Here is a 25,477-nt window from a genome sequence, read left to right as displayed (position 1 = left end):
GCTTCAGGAACCGCCAGGAACGTCCGCCTCAGCTACAGCTTCTTCTCCATATAACGGTAGTGTGCAAATCTGGTTGTTCATTTCATCCAGCCACGGTGAAGGTGTGTGAAACCTTTAGCCAATCCGAAGGCTTGCCCTTCTCTTCTCTTTAAACTAACTTTTCTGCCGACCAACTTTGTCCGGAACTCTTGGCAAAGACTTAACCGCAAACTACCCTGAACTTTGTGATCTTGAGCAAAAGACTTTTGTCCTATTGACTTTGGCCGTAAGCCTTTTTCATTTGATTCCATCACTGTAGTTCCTCTTCCTAGGTTGCCCTGCTTACGTACCTGCTTACGTACCTGTTGGTGCTGCTCAATTGTAGCCTAACTTTGTTTTTCCCTCCCTTTGTGAATTTCTGGAGTGCCATTTTGCTCACACTTCATTTTGAATTTAACTTGTCCAGAATCTATTGGGAGTGGTGTAGTGTATTAAGAGTGTGATTTTTAAACTGCTTTACTTTAGTGAAATGTTTTACAACTGATGTGTAAATAAATGTATATTCTTTTAACTCAGAAACCTTGAGTCAGTGTTTGTTTGACCCATAGTAACTGCTGTCCTTTGTGTAACTATTGATACTGCTCACTTGCTCTTGAGCTAAGTCTGGCTGCTCAGCCATCGCTACCACTTTACTGTGTGGTACAGGCTTGTACCAAAGGTGAATTTGTACTGTCACTTGTAGTTTTAACTGTGTGTGGTGTTCCCAAAGGGTACTGCATATAGTTCTGATAACAGGAGCCTAGCCAGCCCTCCGAAGCCCCAACCTGGCTGAATGCTCACACTCATTTTAAAGTTAACTTTTAGAATCTAGCCCACACACAGACATTGGTCCCCGAGGGCGTTCTATCCACAAAGCACATTGAGGCCATACAAATGTCGTGCTATATAAATGACAAATACAATACATTACAATACAATACAATACTAAATGCACATGCAAATGGAGGTTCAACCATGTCAAGGTACCTTTCAAAACCAAAGTCCTATTTTATATTAAGATAGCATGGACCCAGTTTCAGGCTACACCATGCTTCCTTCATATTCTTTCTAAAGTGCACTACAAGCAATTATTTTACACAGATGAACGTGGCTTCAGTTATTTGTGCAGGGTAGAGCCATACATCCTGCTCGTCCAAGACATACAGGATTTCTTTAACATGCGCTACCCATAGAAGACACATGCCCCCTTCCTGGGACATCAGATGGATCAATGCATCACAACATGTTACTAGGCCAGGGTATACCACAGTCGTAACAGGTACATAACAGGGTTCTTGGGGCCAAATTGTCTTCAGAGCACAAGTCAGTTTCCATATGAATTAGCACAGCATTGGATGCACCCGGTGGAAGCATGAGTCATTTCCTCAAGATTCTATTTTAACAATGGCCAAACCAGTGACCTTTACATAGCCCCAAAGATCAGCCATAGACAAGGCAGAAGTAACAGCTCGTTTCCTGTACAGCTCAACAGCATGTCTTACCGCCCCCCCCCCATGCCGATTGAATAAGGCATGGCCAGCACCACTGAATTTTTACAAAGTAATAGAAGCTTTGTCCAGTTGGACTTCCCAAAGCCCATTCTCCTGGAAGCAAGTCCCTAAATAATGATAGGACTTGACTAGCTCAAGTCCCTGATTCGCTCCGCTCATATCAAGATCCTTTAGCTTTACAAACTTGAACTTGAAGACCACAGTGTTAGTTTTATCAGTATTTAAAAGCATCTTTAACTCTCTGCACTTCGTCTTGAATGATGCAAGGGTAGTTCTAAGCCCCTGAGGGGAGGTAATAATAAAAGAGGGGCGAGGACACAACCCTGTCTTAATCCTTTAGTTATGTTAAATCAGGGTTAAATCAGCGTGTTACCTCGCCTGCCAGAACAGAACGGACCAATGCCGTGTCACTATAAAGTGATCGGGCAACCGCAATCAGGTTATATGGCATGGTCCTTTTGACTAAAACCTGCCAAAGAAGGTCCAGAGGTACACTGTTGAATGCTTCTTTAAATGTCATCCACAATTCACAAAGACGGGGCATAGTTTGATCTTGAAGAAGTTGTACTTCTGGACCAACATGAACAGGTGTAAACCTTGGTCAATAGTTCCCTTACCCTTTTGGAAACCTGCCTGAAAGGTACTAATTATCATGTTCTCATCAACCCAAGGCTGGATCTGCTTTAAAATGAGCTTGGCAAAGATCTTGCTGCAACTATCTAAAATTGAAATACGCCGGTAGTTGGCCTCACCCCCATTTTTGTATAAATTGGAACATTCTCAACGTGACCCAATATACTGGAATCAGGTTCATGTTAACACACACAGAGAATAGTTTCCACAGGAATGGGGCCCAAATTATGTAATATAATGATAATGATGTGTTATTTATATAGGCCTTAATCCAAAGCGCTTTACAGAGCACATATTTACATACAATATCACCCAACTGAAATTGGTACTCATTTATCGACCTCGGAAGGATGAAAGGTTGAGTTGGCTTTGCCGGATTCGAACCTGCGATCTGCAGATCACGCTCAGATCGCAGCAGCCAGCGCTCGACCGATGCCTTATCCACCTTTTGTGAGTTAAAGACATTAACAATTTCTTGCAGCCCACATGTCAACCCACAACCGTCCATCAGACTTAAACCAGTATGATCAGAGGGTCCTACATCTCCACCATCATCACCATTTAAGTCAGCAACATGATTGCTCCATGCATGTGAGGTTATGCTACAGTGAATAGTCAAATCCCAGTTTACCTTGACTCCGAAAATGTATTTCCAAATGGAGTTGCAATCACCAATATCATGGGCGTTAGTAAGACGCTCCCATTCTAATTTAAAAAAAAAAAAAACTACTTTCTTCCTTTTGGTTATTCTTTTGTAATTATCTATGTTACAATGCAGGATTGACTTACCGCACAGACGGACTTGCCAATAAAGGATTCTTTGGCCTGCATGCATACCAGGGTCCAGATTACAGAAACTTTGCACCGGTACAAGTGCAAGGTTTGCACGGTATTAGCAGTAGGGTAAAGTGTGCCCTATTTTTAAAAACAGTGGCACACATTAGAAAACTATTGCACCATGACAAGTGCAGTTTGGCAGGGTATAAGCACCAGGGCAAAACATTGCCCTTGGGCAAAAAAGATACATTTTCACTGCATTATTGCAACAGGGCAAAGTTTGCACTAGTGCTAATGCAGAATGGTATTAGCACTAGGGCAAACATTGCCCTGGTAAAAAAAAAACGCATTGAAAATGTATCTTTTTTGCAATGGGGCAATTTTTTTGATCTGGGGATTATACCCTGCCAAACTGCACTTGTCATGGTGCAATAGATTTCTAATGTGTCCCATTGTAACTTTGCCCTAGTGCTAATACTGTGCAAACTTAGCACTTGCACCGGTGCAAAATTCTGTAATCTGGCCCCTGGCCGTACCTTTTCTACTTTTGTTTGCGCATGTTTTTTGACTGCTGGCTTGGAATAGGCAACATAAGTGAACATCCCATTGGCCATCCTCTCAAACACCTGGAGAACCTCATAGTCATGGGAGTCATAATTTCGAAAAAAAAAGTCGAATGACAAAAATGTCGAAAAAAAAATGTCGAAAAAAAATATCGAATTCTGTTTTTTTTATTATATATTTATTTTGGGGTCTGGGAGTAAAAAAAAAAATGGGTAAAACAAAAAAACAAATAATTAAAAAAGGGATGTTGGGGGGAACCCCCCATTTCGAAAAGAAAACGTATTGAAAAAAAAAAATCGACATTTTTTTTCAACATTTTTTTCCCAAATAATGACTTTCGACATTATGTTTTCGAAATTATCACTATAAACCCATAGTCATTGGTCCCAACCATACAGATTTTTTTTTCAATATGATTTGGGATTGCTTTATAAAGATCGAGCTTAAAATCCCGCTCCATGAGTTTTTTTCCACTTAATAGCCCTGAGAAGAAACCGCACCACATGTGTTCATGTTAAATAGTGGTGAGATAAAAATGTCCAGAGGCCTATGATCACTATCTAGGTTGTGCGCTGGGGCTGACGGCACGGCAAGGCGGAGAGGACGAGCTGCAGGAGTCACAGGTAAGTGTGTGTGTGTGTGTGTGTTAGTGAGAGAGTGTGTTTGTGTCTGTTTGTGTGCACGTTTTATCACTGCAGCTATTTTACACGTTGCCATTTTCACTGTGGTGTTTTCACCGCAGCCGTTTTTGATGATTTTCTTTTTAATGGGGTGGTTCCCCCAACCACCCCTCTAACCCACCCCACCACCTCATCCTGCCACCTCGCACCAAACACACAACAGATATATATATATATATATATATATATATATATATATATATATATATATATATATATATATATATATATTCAGTAAAAAAACTTTGTTAAAGGGACGTTATGGTTAAGTTGCGCTACTAAAAACCTATGAAATTCAGTAAAAAAACGTTGTTAAAGGAACGTTATGGTTCAAAGTAAAACCGAAAAACCCCTGAAATTTGCCAGTTATGGTAAGCTAAGCAGCCATAACTTGCGCCAACAACGTGCATTGCTAAGACTAACACCCAGGACATCAAAGATGACATCACAAATAAACAAACAAAACAAACAAACAAACAAATAACTGGCAAATTTCAGGGGTTTTTTGGTTTTACCTTGAACCATAACGTCCCTTTAACAAAGTTTTTTTACTGAATTTCATAGGTTTTTAGTAGCGCAACTTAACCATAACGTCTCTTTAACACAGTTTGTTTACTGAATATACATTTTCATAGTGTAAATTTGAAAGATGTTTACTAGGATTCCCTTACTTTATATACATGTAACATGCCGGTCAAGTGGCACAGCGAGTAGAGCGCTCGCTTTGACATCAGTGCAGAGCCTGCAGCGCCAAACTCAGCGTTTCATCCTTCCGAGGTCGATAAATGAGCACCACACACCGTGGGTAATAATAAGCAGCGCTCAGATACCTGAGGGTTCGTAGCGCTATATAAATGCCAAATTATTATTATTATTATTATTATTATTATTATAGAACATACCGAACACCCCGCTAATGATTTTGATGTCCGCGGACGGTCACGGACGACATCAACACTACCCAAACACGCAGGGGGTATCTGAAATTGTTCTATCATACCATATAAACACTGCACAAGTTCAAAAAGCAGCACATAAACACATTATATATAATAAGAAATAAGCAGTGGAACCTACATATTTAACACATCAACCATCCATTTAAATACCATATGTAATAAAATGGATTATACCATAACAAAAAAGATATGTCTCCAACATAATTACCTCACAGAAACTGCAGAGCTAGAAGCAACAGTAGACCTACACAACACTACGACTACAACTTACCAGAACCTAGTAAGTAAACTTCATTTTTCTTATATATTTCTAAATTTTTTGTATGAGGTACATTAGAATTTTGTTTTTCACACAGAAATGTGCAGTACTTTGGAGTGGCTTGAGGACAAATTTCCATGTGAGGAAATGTCTGAAGACAGTGATAATAATAGTAGACACTTCTCTATATAAGCAAATTAATAATCATTACCTTATGTGTACTTAACATATATATATATTTATTTTTAACAGACAATACAAACATTGAAAATATTACACCAAAAGACACATTGGAAAAGACTCTGGAACGCATGGAACAGAAAATAGACATGCTCAAGGAAAATTTCAATGGTTTGATACAGTTAGTGGAGGACCACATAAAAGAAAAAATGAAATACCATTGTCCCACCTGTACCTGTGCCCCCTCCCCATGTCCCAGTGAACTATCCCCAAACCCTCAACACCAAGATAAACGTTTGATGAGACTTCCATCCCTTCCTCCCCTCCCATCCATCCTCTCCAAACCCCTAATTTCCTTGTTTTTGTATCAGTTTCTGCTTCCCCCTCTCTTTCATAAATTGTGTATATGTATATAATAAAAAGAATGATATGTTTCTTTTAATGAAATTCTTTGTGTCTTATTTTTTTTTTTAAAGCAGTTAAAATGTCCACGGACAGCGCGCCTGTCCGGCCTGTCCGTAATTAACAAAATGTGGATTTCCTAAGGACACTACACCTATCCGTACCATTCGCAACCAAGATGGAACTGTTCTTAGAACACACCAGCTGTCCTGGATGTCCGTAAATGAACAAAATGGGGGTGTCCTAAGGACACTATACCTCTCTGTACCGTTCTCAACCAAGATGGAACTGTTCTTAGAACACACCAGGTGTCCGGGATGTCCGTAAATGAACAAAATGGGGGTGTCCTAAGGACACTATACCTGTCCGTACCGTTCGCAACTAAGATGGAACTGTTCGTAGAACATGCGCGGTGTCCCGGATGTCCAGAGTCAAACAAAATGGAGGTGTCCTAAGGACACTATACCTGGCCGTACAGTCTGCAGAACATCTACGCACATGCGCACCACACCCGTAAGTCCTGTCCGTAACTGTCCGTCTCACTTGTGTCGCACTTTTAATTAGTTTCAGGACTCGAACACTGTCCATAGAACACCAGCGCGCATGCGCACGACCGTTCCTGTGCATTTGGTGTCCTGTGGACACCCATTCCCTTCGCAGACGTGTTCCCGACATCATCATGTGACCGCACCCATGCTGAGCGTGTGTCCTAATTTGCGGACTTTGTCCGGTTCCCCAACATTTTAAAATAACTTATTCAGACAATCCAAATTATTTTACAGTAAAAATTGACCATTTCACATGGCCCTGGCTTTCCACATACTTTTTGTAACTTTTTGAACGCTTTTGAGTGTTCGATATGTTCGCGAGGCGCACCCCTCCACCCCTATAAAAGGCCACACCGCAGAGCTGATCTTCATTGTACTTCTGGCTATTGCAGATTGACTTTTGCTGCCTTTGCTGCTCTTGCTGAGATTATCTCATCAACCCTAATGGCATCCATGACTGCTGATGCTACATCTGCCTCAGCACCACCCCCAAACCATCCACCACCACCACCTCCCCAAGGGCCTGCAGAGGGGAACACGCGTGAGGATGTAGAGAACGAGGATGAAGAGAATGAGGTTGAGGAATTCCCTACTACCAGCACTCGTCAGTAGTCTTGGGTGTGGCGGTTGTTTACTGTTTACTGTTTATGTTAACGTACCAAGAGCACGTGCGAACAAGGTCACCTGTAACCAGTGCAAATTGGTGCTGAGTTGTGGGAGACGTGGTTCGTACAGCTTTGGTACGACATCCATGAAGCGACACCTAACTTTGTTCCACAGTGCGGACATTCGCAATGTCGGGGTGATTTCCCGCTGGCCGGCAGAGCCGTCCGCGGACCTCCGGGGCTGGGGAGGCCCCAACTCCTCCCACGTCCCAAAAGGAGTATGAGGCACACACAAGAGCAAGGGGGATACTGCTGTTTATTATAGAAACGGCAGGGATAACTCTCAGACCATATGTATCCGGAGAGGCTCTCAGCATCAGTGGGGCTCGCAGGCCCTTTTTACAGTGGTATGACGCGCTACTTGTGTCACCTGGGAAAACTATCCCCAAAACCTATCGCCACTTCGGATTGGCTCCCCTAGTGTTAGGGTCAGTATGGTTACGTATAGGAAAGAAGGTTATTGGGTGAGGACGGGTCAGGTAGTGCACTTGGGTTGTCCCTAACAATTGCTACACCTAATTTTTTACAAGTGGACACTTGGCGATTGGCTAACTTTAATGGCGTCCGTGATGAACCCCTCGTATTCTGATTGATTCACCCGCGAGCCCCCAAGCCTGGGACCATCGCCGTTCCCATCTCGCGGTGTACCAGGTACTGGCAACAATGTGCAAATATGTGTCAGTGGTGGACAATGGACAGGTCTGACTATGCGCTAAAGTGCATGTCTTTCCCATCGCTGTAGGTATCCAATTTGTCGCTTTTCTGTTGCAGACTGTGTCCCGGACGTGGGACCCCAGCGATTTTCTGTCTCGTAAGCTTGGCAGTTCGGCTTGGTCACGTGTGGAGAGACCGTGGCCGGGACGGAATTATGAACATTTGATTTGTATTTCGGCTCTGAGAAGCGTTTGTCATTGGCAGGTGTAACCTTGGCACGGGGAGCACGGCATGTAGATGGCAACATCACGGCCTTGGCTGTGGGCTCTCATTGGGGCTCGTTCTGCGTGATCAGCACTTTGCATTTTCGTTTGAGAGGATTTTCGTCTGAGAGGCTCCTGCCTGGGGACTCTTGCTTTGCGGCCTACCTTGGCCTAGTTTCTGGGTGGCGATACATAATCCATAATATGGGGGTCGTGAGGGGCAACAGAGCACCACAAGCATCAGTAGATATATATATAGGGTGGCGTCTTCATAGGGATAAGTAGCAAAAAAGCATCTGCAAGAATATATACACGAGCTCTTCAGGCGTCTTGCGTTTCTGCGGTGCTGTAGAAGGACTATGTGGAAAATAACAATGATGCATGTCTGTGGGTGTGTTGGGCATCTGCGTCATAGCACTGAGTATGTTCTTCGTGTAGGTTGGTGTGTGAGTGACCAATGTGCATGGTGGCACGTGTGTTCTTGTCTGTTGGCTATGTCATCATGGCATCTCTAACGATGATGATGTTTGCGGTTGCTTGCTAATCGAGTTGGTCCATGAGGCTGATGTCGGATTCACCAGAGGTTCCTGGACGTGGTTTCATTAGTGGGCAGGCTCCCTGGCGTGTGGGGCGTGGCCACAGTGGATCTTGCCATCTGGTGAGGAAGTGAATGGGTCGAACTCCTCTCTTGGGGGGTGCTTGGGTTGTGATGTCCTGGGCCATGGTTTAGATGAGAATTGGGGAAGGGACTTTCCCATTTTCCCTCTTCAGTCCCCCCTCTGGTCGACCTTTCGACCACAAAATTATCCACTCCCTTGTCTCCGGGTACTCTCCATACCTTTGTTATTCCTGCCAAGTGTCCGTTCTGGTTCACGTGATCTTCGAATGACCAGTACATGTATACGCATCCACCGCCAGGCTTGCCATAAACCCACTTTCCAACGTAACTCTTCGGGTTCCTTGGGTTCTCCACCTTTACTGATGGTGCTGAACAGTCTGTGTTCTGGTGGGATGTCACTCAGAGCTGTTTCTGATCTTCCCCACAGGTAATTCCCCGTCAGTGGTTCTCCTTGTCTTTTTACTCTTGACAGGCTTGCCATGCCATTCTTTTCCCTTACTCCTCCTATCTTCACTGACCTTTTCTTCCTTTTGTTTCCTTCGTCCATCTTAGGGAAGTTCCCCAGGTTGACATGTTTCTGCGGTACTACCAGGGATGGTACGTTGATGTGTGCCATAGTGCATATTACATTCCATGATGGTGGCAAGCTGTGGTATGCTTTTGCTCCGCAGGCCCAATAGTGATCCATCAAAACTGCTGTACCAGCACCCCCCTCAGCATTCATTATTGTTCTTTTGCAGTTACTGTTTCTTTCAACATCGACATTCCCATCGTGCTGATAACATAGTGTAGGTGCAGTTAGTGGAAGTATTGTTATTGGTTCCTCGTCCTTATCTAGCCAAGTTACTAGGGCTGCGCTCCTTGTCCATCCATTGTAACATTTATTGTTCTCTTCATTAACCGTTACCACTGTTGTCGTCGCCAATGTCACCATATTGCTTCCTACAACCCCGTCCACCCATCCTTCTTTAGTGCATACCTTTCCATATATTAATATCAGTGGTCTTTCCCAGCATCCTGGTATCCCAGCAACTTCTCTTCTCTCGTGCCATTAGCATGGTAGGTAGTTCAATGTGACCTCCTTTGTGTCTCCTTTGTCAGGTCCATCCGTTACATATTGGAGCCCTTGTGTATGCTGCCAGTAATTGTCGTACATGGGTAGTGTTTTGATGAAGTTATTTTCATATGGGTAGGTATCCCTCGATTTCCATTTCAGTGTTGCTAGTCTCCCTTGAAATCGCCCTCTTGTTTGGAACAAGGCCAGGTATAGCAGGCACTCCACTGATGTTGCAGGTACCTCAGTTGCCACAAATGTTCTAGATGCGCTCATGGCGTATGGGATCAACGAGCACACATAGCAGTTGTCCTCAGTCGTCCCCTTACCAATTTTGGACATGTGCTGGTACCACATGTTATTTGAGACGTGTGCGGACTCTGTAAGATATGTGTCTACCCCGTGGTTATCAATAGAAACACTATTGTTTATCTCTCTTCCTGTTTTCTCTTGGGCTACTTGTACCACCTGACACCGTACCTGTTGCAGCCGTAGTGGGGGGAATGTTAGTAGAGGGTGATGCCATAGCATAGGAAGCATAGTGAGCCTACCAGACAGTGGCATCAAGTAGACCAGTGATGAAAAATATCCCTATCATCTTTAATACAATTGCTAAAAATTTCTCAAAAAATGTGCATTATTTTGTTAGTGTCTTTTATTCAAGCCCTCCCTATCAAATAATCGTTCAATTCCCAGGCGAAAAGCTGTTCCCATGCTTTCCTCACCGTCCTATTTCTTAGGGCGGGTAATGCTTCGTGGAGATGTGGGAAAGATTGCTCTTTTATCAAAAAGAACGTGTTGTAATACACGCGTATTCTTCTTTTCTTTAAGTGTTTTGGTCTTTTTTATAACGTACACAAATTGGTGTGACAATGCTTCTGGGGTGTTGTCATACGCAGGCAGCATTTACCTCTGGGCAATGATGTATGCGTTTGTGATTTATATTCAACTCTCTTTATATACAACAGTACTGCGTGGTACCTGCATGTGACAAAAAGAGAAGAGAGCATGCACGTGTCTACACAGTGTGGTGTAAATTTGCAAATCGTTGGACAATGTTCTTTATTAGGAGTTGGCCGGGGCGGTGTTTGCTTTATTCTAGGATCTCATGACCATGGGGTGGGCTATTGATAGTTTATCGTTTATGTCTCTTGGGGGGTTTGGTGGGGAGTTTGGTGTGTGGGCAGTGTCGTTGTTGTTGTTAGTTGTCGTTGCTGATGCGTTGGCCCTTTCGTTGACGCTAGGGGGGGTCTGTGCTTTGTAGGGCTTGATGTCATGCAGGCGGGTCCAAACGTTATTATCCTTTACTTTAACAGCTCTAGGAGCTGTTTTTTCCACCCGGTGGGGCCCAGTAAAACGGGGGCTGATCCACCGGCGGTTAACGTTTTTTAGAAGGACCTGGTCCCCCTCATTTACTGTCCACTGTGCGGCTTGTTCCTGTTCTTCGTTTGTTGTTCCTTCTTGTTGGGTGTTGTTCGCCTCGCTCCCTGTCCGTTCGATCTGTTGAGAGATAAAGGCGACACTAGTAACCAAGGAAGAGACATATTCGTACATTTCTTCACCAAAGACATTTTGTGAGGCATGGCAGTCTGTTATGGCTTTTGACGGGGGTGTGAGTGGAAGGTGCATTTGGCGTCCGGTCACCACTTCATGGGGTGTGAGGTGGTGGTCCGACCATGGCCTATTTCTTAATTCAAACAGGGCCAAGGGGAGACAGTAAAGCCAACTCTTTTTGGTTGTTTGCTGAATCTTTGCTATCTCTTCTTTCAGGAGGCCGTTGAGACGTTTGCAAAAGCCATTCGCTTGTGGGTGATATGCGCATGCAAACTTTTGCTTAATTCCCAAGAGGGCAGTTATATGTTGGAACATTTCATTAGCAAATGCGGGCCATTGTCAGACCGCAGTACTTCGCATACCCCCCACCTCGGGAACACCTCCCTTACCAAATACTTTGCTGCTCTGAAGGCGTCTGCATGGGAGCATGGACCGGCCTCGATCCACCTTGAGAATGGGCATACTACTACAATCATGTATCTGTAACCTTGACATACATTGATCATGTCAACGTAGTCGATGCGTAGGTGCAGGAATGGTCCTTCGGGCCGTGGTATAGTATCTTTGATCACTTGCAGCGTGTGACCGGCCGTGAATTGTTGACATGTGAGACAATTGCTAATAAAGTTTGCAACGTGTGAATTTATCTCGGGACAGAACCACGCCTCCTTTATTCGTGCTGCAATCACCTCTTTTCCTGTGTGTGTAGGGTGGTGTAGTTGGGCCAAAGTTGTTTTCAATAGGGCTACGGGCATCACTAGACATTGTGCATCCTCTTTTGACCCATAGTTCCTTTTCTGCCATAGGTGCTGCTGCCTGTAATTCCATTATTTGAGTTTCAGGGATGTGTGTGTACCCATCCTTCATCAACATCTGTCTTGCTCCCGCCCTCCCCTTATCTTTTTGTTTTTTCTGGGAGGGTCCATATCTCGCCAAAGTACGCATCATATTGAGCATGTGCGTCTGCTGTTTCATTACCTTTTAAAATTGGGTCGTCCCCATTTGTATGGGCCTGACACTTTACCAGGGCTATTTCCCTAGGGTCTTCAATTACTTCAATTAGCTCAGCAAGTAATAGAGCATGCTGCACTGGGGTGCCGGCTGCTCTTCTGAACCCTCTTCGTTGCCATTTTATTAACCCTGAGTGCACTGTTGATGTGACGTATGCGCTGTCAGAATATATGGTCACCCTCTTGTCATTGCTCTCCTTTAGTGCTAAAATTAGGGCCACTCTGCTGCTTGAGCTGAATAGTGTTGTGGTAACTGAACGTATTTTACTGGGTATGTCCAATTATCTCTCAGTCGTACCACTGCTGCGCCTGTCCTTCTCACCCAATCACTCTGGTCAATTGTGGAGGAGCCATCGATGTACATTATCTCTCCACCCTCTAGGGCATTTTCCTCAACTTTTCTTGTTCTTGAGTAAATTTCAATTGCCTGTGTGCAATCATGAGCGTAGTTGCCATCTTCTACTACCTCTGCTATAAACCTTTCTGGATTTACATTACTGCACCTCACAATTTTTAATTCAGGTCTGGATAATATTATTTCATAACCTGATGCCCTTTGGGTGGTCAATGTTGATTTTGGTTTATTTAGTATTGCAAAAAGGGTGTGTTCCACGTACAGTGTGGTGGGGCAGCCCATTTTTATTGAGGATGATTTTTCTACCGCAAAAGCTGCTGCGACCAGGCTCTGTTTGCACAGGAAGTGACCCAACATTACAGGGTCCAAAATGTCCACTGTAAAATGCTACTTGCTTGTGCCCCATGCTTTTTTTTGTCAGTACTTCTTTCATTACTGCTGAGTCACAATGTGAAAATATGTAAAATTCTTCTTCATAGTTTGGGGTGGCTAGTACTGGTGCAGTTGAGATGGCATGTTTTAATTCATTGAATGCCTCTGTCATTTCTCTTGTCCATCCCAACTTCTCCCCCCTCTGTGCTTCTCTGAGGGCCTCAAGCAGTGGTCCTATGTATGAGCTGTAGTCAAAAACCCATACCTTGCAGTAGTTGCATAGGCCCAACAATTGCTGCAATTCTCTCACTGTCTGTGGCTGGTGTGTGTTTGTTATGGCCTGCACTCTTTGTGGTGCAATGTTCCTTCCATTTTGTGAAATTAGTTGGCCTATCTAGAGCACTTGTTCTTGGCAGTACTGCAATTTTTCCTTGTCTACCTTGTACCCTTTCTCTGCTAGCACTTTGAGCATCCTTACAGAGTCCTTCCTGCACTTTTCCTCTGTGGTGCTGCAGATGATGATATCATCTACATATTGTAGCACTGTGCTTTAAATGTCAATGTTACCCAAATCCATTTGTATCACTCTGTTAAAAATGGATGTTGACTCGCAGTACCCTTGAGGCAGCCTTGTGTGTTTCCATTTTGTGTTGCGGTATGTGAAACTTGTCAGATCTTGTGAGTCAGGGTGTAGAGGTATAGAGAAGAAGGTGTTTTTGAGGTCGATCACATTAAACCGTGATGCCTCTGCTGGTATTCCACATAGTATAGTGGCTGGGTTAGCCATTATAGAGTATTCTGCTTCTACAATGTGGTCGAGGGGCCTTAAAACCTGGATGAAACGCCAAGACCCTCCCTTTGCTTTGCGCACAGGGTACACAGCAGTGTTGCATGAGGACTCTGATGGTACTAGTATTCCTCTGTTTATTAGGGCTGTTATTGTTTCATAGATCCCCTCATCTGCTTCCTTGGAAAGTGGGTACTGTTTTACTCTGGGCAGCATTGCTCCTTTTTTCAACTTTATTTATACTCCTCCAATGCTTTTTATGCATCCTACGTTATATGGACTGGTGGTCCATAGGGATGCTGGTACTGCTGCTAAATCGTCCTCATAAAATGGCACTTCTGTAGTTGCCGGTGCGGTAAATGAACAAAATGGGGGTGTCCTAAGGACACTATACCTCTACGTACTGTGCCTCTAGTGCCATTGAGATCTTTTGTGCTACCTCCTTGTATGTCACTTTTAACCAAATGTTTACGCTCATCTCAAAAAACATCTCCCCCTCCCCCTCTCCATTATCATTTGAGAAAAGCTCCTCATCTGATACCTGTGTTAGTCGGCACCCCTCAGCTGGTGCTATTACTGCCCTCCATGCTCTCCCCTCCCCATCCTGCGCATGCACTGCAATGTAGTCTGTTGTTGCCACAATGCTCTCAATGCTCACTGACATCATGGCCCCTTCCTTTTCACTAGCTGGTGTTTCAGGTCTGAAAAGGTATGCTGCTGATCTCCTCCATATTTTTCCTTCAATTCCTGGTAGCCATGCTATTGCCATGTCTGTTCCATTTTGGAAGATGTCCCCATATACTGGTTCTGCCCTGGCCACTGTCTTTCCACAATAAGCCTGCACTATTTGGCGTGCTGTGAGCATGGTAATGCCTGATGTGGAGCATACTATTCCCTTTTCACTAAAGGAGATGGTCATGTTCAACCTGCTCATGATATCTCCTCCTAGTATTTTTACTGGTGATTGTTTTGAATACAGTAGTGGGAGGTACATGTCATGATCTCCTACAGATAAGATCAGTGAAGGGAACCAACCCTTGAGCCCCAGAAAATCCTAGAGTGTGCATAGCTTCGCCTGACATGTTAAACTTTCCCTCCCTGATACAAGACCTAGTGGCCCCTGTGTCAACTAGGAAGGAAAAATGTTTGTCACCTATCGCCACCTGTATGCGTGGTTCCTCCGCAGGGTTAGGTGTTACCGATGGGATGGGACACATCAAAGACATCTGTGGGCTGTCCTATTGTGTGTATATTGACTGTCCATTCCCTGTGTAAGGGTTGTGACCCAATATTGTCAGCCTCCCCAGCAGTATTTGTTTTGTAGGTGTGTCTGTAGATGATATTGCATTGTCCTGTATTTGTGTGAGCTGCTGCACTGTTTGCACTTGTTGTTGTTGTGTGGTAACTGCCTGTTGCTGAGGTTGTTGTGGAGTGTATGTGTGCATTAGTAGCTGGGGTTGAGGTGGTGCTTGCTGTGCCTGTTGTTGTGGTTGTTGTATTTGTGGTTGTTGTGTGTACACTTGAAGTTGTAGCTGGGGCTGTTGCAGTGGTGCTTGTTGTTGTGGTAGTGGCTGCTGTGTTTCTTGCTGTTGTTGGTAAAATTGTTGTTCCCCATTAGGCCCCTGCTGTCCTTGTTCTCCCCAAGCTGCTTGTGCCTGTCGCATTCTGCAAGTGCGTGACATGTGTCCCACCATTCCACATATCCAACATATTGGTGGTTCCCGGGCTTGCCTTGGATATCCCCCCGTGTTATCTGAGTACCCCTGCTGTCCATATTGGTTGTAACCCCGGAACCCTCCCCCTTGTTGTTGTGCAGGTGGGCCAAATCCTCTCCCTCTCATTTGTCCGCCCCTCCCTCTGTAGTTGTTTGAGTACCCATTCCCCATTTACATATAACCCCCTCCCACGTGTGCTGTGTATGGTGGGGGTGGAGGCATCTGCTGTGTCATTATTTGTTCTTGCTGTAATGGTGCTATCTGTTGTTGTGTTGTGTCTTGCGTTACTGTGACCTGTGTGGGTGCGGGTGCTTTTATCAGTGCTCCTTCCATAGCATATTTAGATTTGATAGTTTCTTTTGAACCAATTTCGCTTCCTCTGTCTTTCTATCTTCCTCTTTTTGTTTCATCTTTTCTTGCCACATCCTGCAGTGGTGTACTATTGTCAGTTGTATTTCTGACCATGCCTTGGCTTCCATTCCCACTAATTTCTTCAACTGCCTCTGCACTTGTTCCGGGAGCCCTTGTATTAGTATATGGTAAAATATTGCTAGTGTCTTGTCCCACGGTTCCCGCGTTTCTAGGCGCCACTTCTCCTGGATCTCCTGGATGTAATCAACAGGGTCCTCAGTCTCACACATCTTGTGAGACGTTATTGCTCCTATGTCCGAGGTGTCTGGGTATTGGACCCTCAAAGCCTGCCATAGAGCGTGCCTACAGTTAGCAAATGGCACTCCATCATGTGACGTGTCGTTTATTGTTACCCCTGGGAATCCCGCCCTCTTCCAAATGTCATCTGCAGCAAATCCCCAGTATTGAAATTATTAACCCCTTTACATCACCCACCACTAACCTTTGACCCGCAGTGTGTTTTTCGATTTCATATATCCATTTCCCAGCTCCTCCACTTAGAGATGGAAGTCTGCATTTAATATTTTATTTATCTGCATATTTCCATGGGACATATTGTGGTCTGGATCCCCCTCTCTCCAGGAGTGGCATTAAATTGTACTCCCTCACTTCCCCTGGCGTTCGCCTGTGTGGGGATATGTTAGTGTATTCGTCATCTTCTTCCATGTTAGGTAACTCTTCTATACTGTCAATGTTACAGTATGTTGCTCTATCACTTCCTATGTTCTTGTTCCCCCTTCTGTTACCTTCCTGCCCCATCCTATGTGTGTCAACTCGCTCCTCTTGTTTGCGCCCCGGGAGGTCCCTAAGTCTGTTGAGATATGGCGTGTTTGCTGGGGTTGGTGTTAGTGGCCGTGGTGTTTTTCTGTTTACTTGTGTATTCTTCATTTGTTCTGTGTTTTGCTCTCCTCATGTCCCACATTTCCAGGAGACTTGCAGTCAGTGCTTGTCATGTATAGTTTACCTAAACTTTCCCTATTTTCCTCACTTCATCCTCCGCCCAACCCTTCCTCCTCGTCACTGCAAAAACCATCTGAAAATGTCAATCCCCACTCTGTGCGTTTACCTCCCACCGTTACTGTTTTTAAATCTATTAAGTCTATGTCTGTGTACTCACCTCCCCTCTCCGTGGCCCTTTGTGTTGATGTTGTCGCAACTTCCTTATCCTGACGCATATACTTTTTCACCCCATACTCCATCCTCCTCTCTCCTCTTTCTTCATTCTTTTTCTTTACTACCTCACCACCTATTTCCGCTCGTGCTCTGCATAGTTCATCTATTACCGCGTCGCTCACCTTTCCTAATATCTTTTCCTCCTCTTCCTTGCTTCCCCATAGTCCCCCCTCCCTTTTCAATATGCTTTCTATAACCTTCCTCTCTTCATACTTCCGCGCGCTCTCTGATAATATTTTCTTTTTCCATAATCCCATTTCCCTGTCATTCTCTTCTCACTCCTCCTCCCTCGTTCTCATCTCCCGTTGCTCCATGCGTGTCACTGTTTCTTTTTTCTCTTCTTCTTCTTGTACCTTCACCTTCGCTTTTTCATCCTTATTTACTTTCCTTTCTTCCTTTCTGTCCTGCACTTCCTGCTCAAACTGCCTGATCAGTGCGCTCCGAACTTCCCTTAATTCTGACAGTCGTTCCTCCAACATCTCTTCCTCGTCCTGTGACAATTTACCTGTTACCTTGTTACTTACCCCGTGCCCTGTCTGTAGGTTCTCCTTCTCTTCCTTATCTACCTTCCTCACTACTCCCTCCTCCTCCCCTGTTAGCGTCCCCCGGAGCTTCAGAAGCACTTGTGCTGCTATCCATTCATCTGGCCCTACGTTTGCAAATTCTATCAGTGTCTGTTGTCTGCCCCCCGTGCTTGCCTCTTTTATTTTTGTTTCCGCAGTGCTCTTCACCCCCTCCTCCTTTTCGTAACTATCCGTTGGCGCGTATGGCGGTGGGCTGTATGCAGGGTTGGAGTATCCCTCAGCTGCTGTTAGTTGTGGACTGGCGGCTTTTCTTAGTTCTGTTAGTGGATGCAACCCTCCTAGCTCCTTCTTTACTACTCTAGCTATCGGTATTTCCTCTGCCCTTTCCTTCTTCACCTTTACCTCTGATACCGTGAACAATCCTTCTGCCTCCTCCTCACTTTCTTGAGTACTGGGGGGGTTTTTTGGTGCTGTACCCCAGCCCACTCCTACCATCCTCTCCCCCTGTTCCTCCCTCTCCTCTTTTACCCCCTTCTCCTCCTTTATCCCCTGCACTGTGAACATTCCTGGGGTTCCTGGTGCACATCCCTGGAACATCTTCCAGAGATCGAAGATCTCTAAATGGCTTGCTAACTTCTTTCCTTTGTATGTATTGTGTAGATATGTCAGCAGGGAGTGTTGAGTAAATGTGTCGAAGCTGCCGTTGGGCGGCCATGGTACCCTTAGTTTGTTGTCTGTTCCTTGTGTCCACTCAATGCTACATTTTACAATTTTTTCTTTGTGTGGTGACAATGTCGTGCAGATGTGCTGGAGTGGTGTAGCTAAAGCACTGGCTCTTAGCCCTAAACCCGCTCCTGCCCCCCACCCGTAGACCCGGGGCCATGTTCCAATTTTACTTTTCTCGATGTCAACCTTTTACCTGGCCCCGTAAACTGGGGACTTCCGACCGTAAGCTGAAAAGGGAGGCAATTTCAATTTTACAATGCTTTTATTGTTTTTCTTCTCCCGATGTTCTATTATGGCCCCCTTCGGCCGTGGCGCACGGAGCCCCCTGCGGCTGCGTGTCCTGTGTGGCGTGCTTTTGAGCTGTCCCACCTTCCTATGCTGCCAATACTTGGCCCACCTTCAACTTAGATCCTCCTCCTCCCCCCTCACCGCCTGCATGGCCTTGTACTTGCTTATCCCCACCCGCCCCTCTTGTCGAGCGCAGGCCGGCGCTCTCCGTGCGCGGCCTCCTCTCCCCCTTCGCCCCTACCTCACGGCGGTTCCATCTCTCGATCACCCCTGGATGTGTACGAGGTGATTATCGTGTCCTATACAAGCCTTATGGGTGATGTCAACAACCTCTACAAGCTACTACCGGTATGCACAATTACACAACCAATGAACGTGTGATATCTTTGACACTCTTTTTCCCCGTAAACCCCACAGCTGTCTTCCCACTGCGTCTATAGTGGAGTAATCAACAATCAATTAACTATTACGATCGGACTGCGCACGCTGCGTCGCCTCGCGTGTGATACGCCCCCTCTCTTGGGGAGCATAACCAGCCAATTATCTTCCGCACTTGGGAAACAATCTAGCTACTTCCTGCGGGAATACATCATCTACCCACCAAGCTAAAACGCTCAACTAGTAGGGATCCTCATCTAATCATTGATCTACAACGTCAATTCATAGGAAAGCCACACCTCCGTTATACAGGTGTCCGCGATCTAGACCAATCAGCGCGATCTGTCAGTCATATGTGTGTGCTCGAAGCCCCACCCAATTTACTCCATGACACTGTAGGGGACGGCCCTTGTGCCTGTCCCGCTAGACCTCACACACCTATCGCTGCTTATTAATTAAAATCCTTTTTAAAACCCTGTAACGACCGTCCACCACCTGTTGTACAATTCCTCCCCCCTCCCACACAATATTACATTGCTTGTTGGGTGTGCCATACTCACATCAAGTTCTCGTGCGCCAGGGCTTTTCGACTGCGGGCACCCCTCTCAATCAGCTCGCCACCTCCCCTCGTCTGGACCACGTCTGGACACTCGCCAACCGCGGGCGGGATACTTCTCAAGTCGGCTCCCAACGGCCAATATCCGGATTGCGCTGTCCGGTCTTCTCGCAGTTCCGCGATAGTCCTGTAGTCCTCAAAAGGGGGCAATGGCAGAGGGGGCCACGCTGCCGGGCCACCTCGTCGCAAGAGGCCTTGTAGTTGCCCTTAGGTTAGGTAGACCTCAAATAGATCTCAGCAGTGCCTCCAACTTGTCGGGGTGATTTCCCGGGGGCCGGCAGAGCCGTCCGCGGACTCCGGGGCTAGGGAGGCCCCAACTCCTCCCACGTCCCAAAAGGAGTATGAGGCACACACAAGAGCACGGTGGATACTGCTGTTTATTATAGTAACAGCAGGGATATGCATCCGGAGATTCTCTCAGCATTAGTGGGGCTTGCAGGCCCTTTTTACCGTGGTATGACGCGCTACTTGCGTCACCTGGGAAAACTATCCCCAAAACCTATCGCCACTTCAGGTTGGCTCCCCGAGTGGTAGGGTCAGTATGGTTACGTATAGGGAAGAAGGTTAATGGGTGAGGACGGGTCAGGTGGTACACTTGGGTTGTCCCTAACAATTGCTACACCAAATTTGTTACAAGGGGACACTTGGTGATTGGCTAACTATAATGGTGTCAGTGATGAACCCCTCGTATTCTGATTGGTTCACCCGCGAGCCCCCAAGTCTGGGACCACCGCCGTTCCCATCTGCAGTGTACCTGGTACTGGCAACAATGTGCAACTATGTGTCAGTGGTGGACAATGGACAGGTCTGACTATGGGCTAATGCGCATGTCTTTCCCATCACTGTAGGTGTCCAATTTCTCGCTTCGTTGTTGCAGACTGTGTCCCGGACGTCGGACCCCAGCGATTTTCTGTCTCCTAAGCTTGGCATCTTGTCAGTTCGGCTTGGTCACGTGTGGAGAGACCATGGCCGGGACGGAATTATGAGCATTTGATTTGTATTTTGGCTCTGAGGAGCGTTTGGCATTGGCAGGTGTAACCTTGGCGCGGGGAGCGCGGCATGTAGATGGCAACATCGCGGCCTTGGCTGTGGGCTCTTGTTGGGGCTCGTTCTGCGTGATCAGCACTTTGCATTTTCGTCTGAGAGGCTCCTGCCTGAGGACTCTTGCTTTGTGGCCTACCTTGGACTAGTTTCTGGGTGGCGGTACATAATCCATAATATGGGGGTTGTGAGGTGCGACAGAGCGCCACAAGCAGCAGTAGATATATATATAGGGTGGCGTCTTCATAGGGATAAGTAGCGAAAAAGCATTTGCAAGCATATATACACGAGCTCTTCAGGCGTCTTGCGTTTCTGCGGTGCTGTGGAAGGCCTATGTGGAAAATAACAATGATGCATGTCTGTGGGTGTGTCGGTCCTCTGCGTCGTAGCACTGAGTATGTTCTTCGTGTAGGTTGGTGTGTGAGTGACCAATGTGCATGGTGGCACGTGTGTTCTTGTCTGTTGGCTATGTCGTCATGGCATCTCTAACGATGATGATGTTTGTGGTTGCTGTCTAATCGAGTTGGTCCATGAGGCTGATGTCGGCTTCACCAGAGGTTCCCAGACGTGGTTTCATTAGCGGGCAGGCTCCCTGGGCGTGTGGGTTGTGGCCACAGTGGATCTTGCCATCTGGTGAGGAAGTGAATGGGTCGAACTCCTCTCGCGGGGGGTGCTTGGGTCGTGATGTCCTGGGCCATGGTTTAGATGAGAATGGGGAAAGGGACTTTCCCATTTTCCCTCTTCAGCAAGGTTGTACCTTGTGATAAACGTAGTAGGTTGAGTTCCTCTACAGCATCCTCCGTTTCCACTCCTCTCACCACAAGAGACACTCCTGTGGGAGAGCGCATCCCTCCAGCTGCTTCACAGGCCATTTGCGATGCTGTTGACCCTTACCTTTTGAGGGTCACAATATTGTGTATGTACTGCGACGCAGTACTCTGTAGGGGGGAGAGTCTTCAAAGTGCTTTCGAGACTACGGTCACGGACCACCAGAGGACCTGCTACCTACCTAAATAAGGCCCACCCTACATCTTCCTCTCTCCACCTGCCCTTTCTTATCCCTGTGGTTGGTGTCCCTTCCTTACCCTCCTGTCCCCTCCTCTGCTAGAGTGTCGTGTGTAAAAAAGCAAAAAAAATAAGTACAACAACAAAAATCCCCCAAAAAAGGCTCTTTTCAGAGCCGCCTTTCACAGTTTAAAAATAGAAGTGTCAAATAAACAGTGCAGGGCCCTGCACATTTTTTGAAAGTCCTAGGACAGATAAAATGTTGGGGTGCTGCCCTAGCAAAACCAATGCACTTTTCTCTGGGAGGAAGTGGTGGCTCTGAAAAGAGCCTTTTGGTGGTGTTTTTGTGTGTTTGAAAAACTTGGATTCGTCAACATCTACTGCAAAATAGATGACTGTAATTCCAAAAAAGGTTGCAATGCATTTTGTACATTTCTCAGAAAAATCTGATTGCCAGCATATGTAAGATGGACGCCATCTCTGCGAAAAATGTATGTGCTACGAAACATAATATTTTCATTGTGAAAAGAGGACATGCCAACATTTCTTAGAAAGGCACAAACAGCCTTATTGACATTGCGCCTCGCTTTCTCCATTTGTGGACCAAATGAAGAAGAACGCAGCCACATTTGTCTTTGCGCAATACAAGAAAAAATTACTTGGGAATATGGAAACATGTCCATGACCTTCTCAAGTCCTTCTTTCATTGCAAATTGCAAAGAAATTCCAGACACATGTCCTAAACTGTTCCCTCCACAATGAATTATAATTATGTCTGGATGATGCTCTGTCTCTAAAGTAGCACAGAGAGGTACCAAGTCCAGCCACTACATTCCACGCACTCCACGCCAGTGCACTTCCACATGAGGGAATTCAAGATCTGCAGCTACTCCACAATGTTCTGCATGCACCTCCAACCAATGTATCCCTGAGTCTCCCAAAATCCAGATAATCTGTTTTCGAAAACACACAGCCATAGCTATCTGTTCTTCTCTCAGGAAAAAGACGTTCTCACAAAATCTCTCCTTACACAACACACCGACTAAACTTTACTGACCAATCCCTAGCTCCGCTCATTCTCTTTTGAATGCCTCTCCACACCAGAATCCCTGTATGTAATATGCGCTGTCCGCAGACTACCGCCATGTCCGCGGACATATCGAAAATCTGAGCATGGTGAATGTACATTGAAATAGTGTGCCCCATTTCCCCTTTGAGGTGGGCTCTCAAAAGAGCTGTTTTTTTGTTTTTTTGCAGATGCCTGACAGACACCTGTTATTTTGTATTTTTTTTTTCTTCTAACTTTACAACTAAAATCTTCACATAACCTTCTCCAAAGCAACCCTTACATTCCAAAACAACATGGCATTTCCCAAAAAAGATAAAGAAACACCATCTTCTTCAAAATAAGCAGCATTACTTGAATCAATATTCTCATTGTTACAGAAAAACATACCAGCTCTAAGCATGAAAGCACGCATGCCTCGATTGATTGCACACCTAGCAATGTTTTGCTGAGGACAAAAAACAGAACTATTGTCCCATATTGCCCTAGGTAGTAATCCAGAAAAAAATACTTTTGCATTTGGAAGGATGTTCATTACTGCTTGAACCAACTGTTCCAAATCTGCCAACAAAGTAGGGGCACTCACGTAGCCCAAATGGAAAGCACCATAGTGCAAAATTACCAGATGGGGACTGTTCATCCTATGCATATCTTCACAAACTTGGAGAATTGCCTCTACATTGCAATCAGGCACAGTGCTCCACACCACCTCCACTCCTATAACATCGAAATGGTTTGGCACATGCCTGCATTGAGAATACTGCTGTAAACCATGGACAAACATATCTCCGAGCACCAACACCCTCACTTTCTCCACCTCTGCCATCTTCACTACACACACTCTCTGTCTACACAAATCCACAACGTCAACATCTGATTGGCTGATTCCTACAGTCCCCTTTCCATACTGGATTTGCTGGTAAAACCCTGCATGTGGCACGCCCTACTCGCTGACAGCCGCGGTGTCCGCGCGGCACGTAACTCTTAGCCAGCCCTTCTACGCTTTCCACATCACTCTCGGTTCCATTCCCTCATTGGATACAGCTACGAAGTCACACAATCATCCACCAATCACATCCAAGACCTCTACATCTAACTCCATCATCAGAGTTCCGCACTTCAAATGTACTGTTGATCACTCTGAGTACAAGTCTCATATCATTGGAAAGCACCTACTACAAAAACTACTGTACAAGTGTCGAAGATTTCTACTTACAGCTCCATGCATATCCACATGCATGATTACAGGTATGTATATTTTATTCAGAGTACATGTACAACTCTTATGAATCCATATAAACAGAGTAATGCCACTTAATCTGCATAGCCTATACATACATGCCAACGCTCCCGATTTAAGCGCGAGACTCACAATTTTTCATTGAAAAATCGCACTATTTTTTACTGTCTCCCACATAACCTATACATACATGCCAACCCTCCCGATTTACGTGCGAGACTCACGATTTTTCTTTGAAAATTCCCACAATTTATTACCGCCTCCCGCCTAAATTAATGCTAATCCCAATGCAATCCTATGACAAAAATAAATGTTCCCGATTGCTGTGGTGAAATCTCCCTCTCAGGTGCTCCCGATTGTTGGCATGTCTGCCTATAAAATGAACTTATTGACATTTTTCCCATCTACTATAATACTATCACTTCCAAACCTGTCTGCTATCTACAACACAGCTTTAAAAAAACAAGTGAATGTCATGCACTTAAAATTCTACTCATTTGCAAAGCATGTTGAACTAACATATTGTAAATAAAATATAAAGGCTGCACATAATCAAATGAAATGCATGCATACACTATGTTCAGATATCAAACAAGAATACTACCACAAAAACATAAAAATCGACGTCTACATTAACGTCAGTGCTATAAACACACAAAATTACTAACTTCTTTCTTTTACAATTGCAGTGAAGACCACTCTCCTGAAAATCAGCAGCATCTAAACTACAAACAACATATCCAAAGAAACCTGCTCATTCGACAAAAAAAGTAAGTACAATACTACCTTAATATTCTTACTGTTCCTCAAAGGCCTCATTACGACCGGGGCAGTAAGTGAATAACGATGCCGGTAAAGGATTACCGGCATCGCTTACCGCTCCGCACGATTAGGAAACGCCATCCCGCTATTAGCGGCACCGTAATTTACGGTGCCGCTAATATTTGTATTTTGTATTTTATTTATTTATAAAGCGCAAAGAACCAGGCCCATGGGCAACCGGGCGCATACTCTTGAAGACATGTTACAGCAAGTAATTACATTACATTAAGTACATTAGTTACAGAATTAGTTAATTACAAAGAAATTACTCACAATATACCGTAATATACCGAGATGTACAGAAAGAGTGCCATGGCAGGTTGTAGTGTAAGTACAGTGAGGTGTAAAGCATGGCCTAAAACACACAAGAGCACTAGATAGAGTGAGGGTCTCATAAATCATGGGAGAACAGCCAAGTTTTAGCGTTGTTCTTGAAGGCTTGGAACAATGGTTCAGTTCTGATAGGAGTGGGGAGCTTGTTCCAAAGTTTGGAGGCTAGAACAGGGAAGCTCACCCCACCTGCTTTTTGGAGTTTAAATCTAGGCAACATGAGGCTGTGAGTTTGGGCTGCTCTAATTGGACGTGATGATTTGTGTAGTGTGAGGCGG

The sequence above is a fragment of the Ambystoma mexicanum genome, chromosome 3p (assembly GCF_040938575.1).
Source record: "Ambystoma mexicanum isolate Mex_15411 chromosome 3p, UKY_AmexF1_1, whole genome shotgun sequence".
NCBI classification, from domain to species: Eukaryota; Metazoa; Chordata; class Amphibia; order Caudata; family Ambystomatidae; genus Ambystoma; species Ambystoma mexicanum.
Note: the sequence above shows the minus strand (reverse complement) of the source record.